We start from the raw sequence: 4,298 nt of genomic DNA, 5'->3' as shown, positions 1-4,298 counted from the left end.
CTCATCCCCACCCCATCCCAACTAGCAACCATCAGTTGTTCCTCTATATCTCTGAGACCACTTCTGTTTACTTTCCTCGTTCATTCAGTTTTTTAGATTCCACATATAAGTGAAATCATATGGTATTTGTCTTTCTCCGACTGACTTATTTCACTTAGCATGATAGTCTCTAGGTCCATCCATATTGTCCCAAATGGTACAATTTAATTCTCCTTTATAGCAGAGTAATACTCCATTGTATAAATATACCACAGTTTCTTAATCCAGTCATCTACCAATGGGCATTTCAGTTGTTTCCAAGTCTTGGCTATTGTGAATAACACTGCAATAAACATAGGGACACATATATTTTCTCGAATTATAATTATCAATAAATCAACAAACAACAAGTGCTGGCGAGGCTGTGGAGAAAAGGAAACCCTGCTGCACTGTTGGTGGGACTGCACATTGGTGCAACCATTATGGAAATCAGTATGGAGGTGTCTTAAAAAACTGGAAATGGAACTACCATATGACCCAGCAATTCCACTCTTGGGTATCTATGCAGAGAAACCCAAGACGCTAATTCAATATTATTTATTGATTGTGGTAGTTTAGGCACAGAGTGAAAAGGAAGAGGAGAGGAAAATAACTAGAAAACAATGGTAAAATACATGATGAGTAAACATGATATCTGACTCTAGGTAATTTTTTTTTAATGAATATTTCCTAGATAACTCATTTTAGACTAATTTACCCAGATAAGCCAATTGGTTAAACAGTAAAAACATGAGTCAGATTATTGTTTCTCTCTCCAGGGCTGTAGTGGAAATAATCTCCTTGATGTCATAACCATTTCTGCACTTTATTAGTTAGGAAAATTAAAAACTGATGACATGAAAATCCAGCTTATAACTTTAAGTAAATCAGCCCTTTTCTCTGAAAATAGGAAAACTCCTGCTAACTTTTCTTCCTGATGAACAAGCATATCATTCACTCAGGCAGAGTTGTTTATGATGACTTTTCTTTTCTTTTGTGTTAATGAAGTGCATGTTTTAACATCCCATAGCTTCATCCCATAATTTTCTGACCTCAATTATACTTCTTAGAATACAACCAGTATAAGTAATTACACTGTTCACAGGTCTTTACAAAGTTACCCTTAAAGAATGGGATAAAAACATGCTATACATTTTTTTTTCTATAACTACTTGTATTCAGGTGGATTGCATATCAATCGGGATAATTTAAATATCTTTAATTTATTTTTTTTAACTTTTTTTGTGAAAAAATTTAATTTTTATTCTTATTAAATTTCCGTTATTCAACACAGTGTAATTGACTACAGCCACATTAGATCCTCAGAACTTACTCATCTTGTAACTGGAAGTTCATACCATTTACCAACCTCACCTTTTTTCCCTACCACCAGCCCCTAGCAACCACTTTTCTACTCTCTATTTCTATGAATTTGATTTCTTGTTCATTCCACACATAAATGATACCATGCAGTATTTATCTTTCTCTGCCTCGCTTGCTTCACTTAGCATAACGCCTTCCAGGTCCCTCCTTGTCACAAATGACAGAAATTTATTTTTCTCATAGCTGAATAATAATCCAATGAATGTAGTTTTGAGACAAGATGGTGGAGGAGCTAAACGCTGTGCTTGCATCTTCTCATGACCACATCGAAATTACAACTAAAACAGAACAACCATCATTGAGAACGACTTGAAGTCTTGCTGAAAAACAGTCCTGTAACTGAGGATATACAGAAAAAAAGCCATATAGAGACTGGTAGAAGGGGCAGTTACACAGAATGGGCTCTCTCATACCCATGTGTGGCAGTTAAAAACAGGGAGGGATATCTCAGTTATGGAAGTCTTTCCTGAGCAGTGAGGGAACCCAGCCCCACACCAGGCTCCCCGGCCCGATGTTCCAGTGCCAGGTAGAGAAGTCCCCACAACTTCTGGTTGTGAAACCAGTAAAGATTGGGGTTGAGAGATATGGAGGGTGCTACAGTCTCAGGCACTCCTCTTAAGGGGCTCATGTAACAGACTTACTCAATGATAGATTCATTCATTCTGAGCTCCAGCACTAGGGCAGCAGCTCCAAAGGTGCGAGGGACATATAAGGAGGAACTGAATTATCTGACTTTAAGGAGAATGCTGGAGAGGGATCTTTCTCCTAGACAGAAGTGCTGGCAGGAGCCATTGTTCTTCTGTTGAGCACTCTCTCTACTAGCGTGCAGATGCAGGCAGCCTTCTTATCTGAGTCTCCATCAACTAACACCATTGCCCTGCCCTGGCGACTCCCTGAAACACTGCTTCATCGAACTTGGGAGCCCAAATCAGCCACTTCCGGTGGCTTTCCATATAATTGGCCAGTCTTGGCTCATGCCTCTCAAAGGTTCACAAACAGCAAACAAGCAGCACCTGGTCTCAGCATCCACTATAGCTATTTCTAAGCAGCCCCAAGTCCAGCAGTAGTGGGAGCCAGCCTTGCTTCATAGCTTAACGCTTCCCAGGCACCTTCAAGCCCAGTGTGTGTGGAAGAAATCTATAGATCGCTTTCTGGCTCATGCCAGGTGGCTCTGGGCAGGGCACAAGTGAAGGCTGAACCTGCTTGCATTGGGGCCCTTCCCAGGAGGCCCCAGACATGGCATGACCTGTGGCTGGCTTTGAACAACACCAAAGCACAATCTGGACACCTCCATTGATAACATACCCAAAGGGAAGTCTGGGCAGGCACCAGAGCCCTGATAGGTGAATCCTGCTTCAGAGGGTCAGCCCCTACACAACAGCCCCTTCACTATAGTCACAGCCAATCCACACAACCAATCAGCCTGGGATCAATCCCTCCAACTGACATGCAAATAGCAACCAAGGTTCAACTACAATAGGAGGGCCCACACAACTGACACAAGAGACACAGCTGCAGCATCAGGTTCAGGTGACCTGGGAGAATGCACCACTGGGCCCCACAGGACACCTATTATATAAGGCCAATCTAACAAGACCAGGAGACATAGCAGATCTTTCTAATACATAGATACAAATGTAGTGATTCAGCTGAAATGGGAGACAAAGAAGCATGTCCCCAATGAAAGATCAGAACAAAGCTCCAAAAATGAACAAAACAAACTTGAGACAAGCAGTCTATCAAATGCAGCATTCAAAACACTGGTTATAAAGATGCTCAATGATCTCAGAAAGAATTTCAACAAAACAGTGGAAAACAAAAGTAGAATTAGAAAACATAAAATAGAAGCAGTCAGAAATGAAGAATACAATACTGAAATGAGACTACATTAGAAAGAATCAACAGATTAGACAAAACAGAGAATTGAATCAGCAATTTGGAAGATAAGGTAGCAGAAAACACCCAGTGAGAACAGAAAAAAGAAAAAAGTATTAAAAAAATGAGGGCAGTTTAAGGGGCCTCTAAGACAACATCAACGTACCACATTCACATAATAGGGGTCCCAGAAAGAGAAGAGAGAGAGCAAGGAATTGAAAACCTATTTGAAGAAATAATGATGGAAAACTTCCCTAACCTGGCAAAGCTAATAAACAACAGGTCTAGGAAGTACAGAGAGTTCCAAACAAGGTGAACCCAAAGAGGCCAACACCAAGACACATCATAACTAAAATGCCAAAGATTAAAGACAAAGAGAAAACCTTAAAAGCAGTAAGAGAAAAGCTATTAGTTACCTTCAAGGAGCTCTCATAAGACTGTCAGCTGATTTCTCAACACGAACGTTACAGGACTGAAAGATAGGCACAAACTATTTACACTTATACACAAAATAGTTACACTTGAGATTTTAAATTTACAACAAATACAGACAACTAATTATGATGGAAGGGTGAATCAAAGAATAAAATAATGAGTAGTAATTTAATGTTTTTATCTCTTACATTGTGATACCGTTAAACATTCTTTTTTTTTTTTAAGATTTTTATTATTGGGGAATTCGGGGGATGAGAACAGTGCTGGGGGATTGGGGGAAGGGGAACAGACAAGTTGTTCTTCAGTCTAGTTGTGGAGGATGTTGCTTCACTGGCCCAAGTTGGCACCATCATTGTGCTCATCCCGGGTGAGGCAGATCAGTCGCCAGCTTCTGGACTGCCGCTCACTGCGGCTGCTGGCTACATACGGTAGCCCATGGCAACCCACTGCCACAGGGGCTGCAGCCTACACCATCGCCAGTGACTCACGGCAGCCCACCTCCAGGTTGAGCTGTTGTTCAGCATCTTAGCTGTAGAGGGCAGTGTCACTGGCCCTCATATGTGGGATCCAAACCGGGGCCCTCTGGC

This window comes from Hipposideros armiger, unplaced genomic scaffold, assembly GCF_001890085.2.
Source record: "Hipposideros armiger isolate ML-2016 unplaced genomic scaffold, ASM189008v1 scaffold_2066, whole genome shotgun sequence".
NCBI classification, from domain to species: Eukaryota; Metazoa; Chordata; class Mammalia; order Chiroptera; family Hipposideridae; genus Hipposideros; species Hipposideros armiger.
This window is presented reverse-complemented; position numbering follows the sequence as displayed.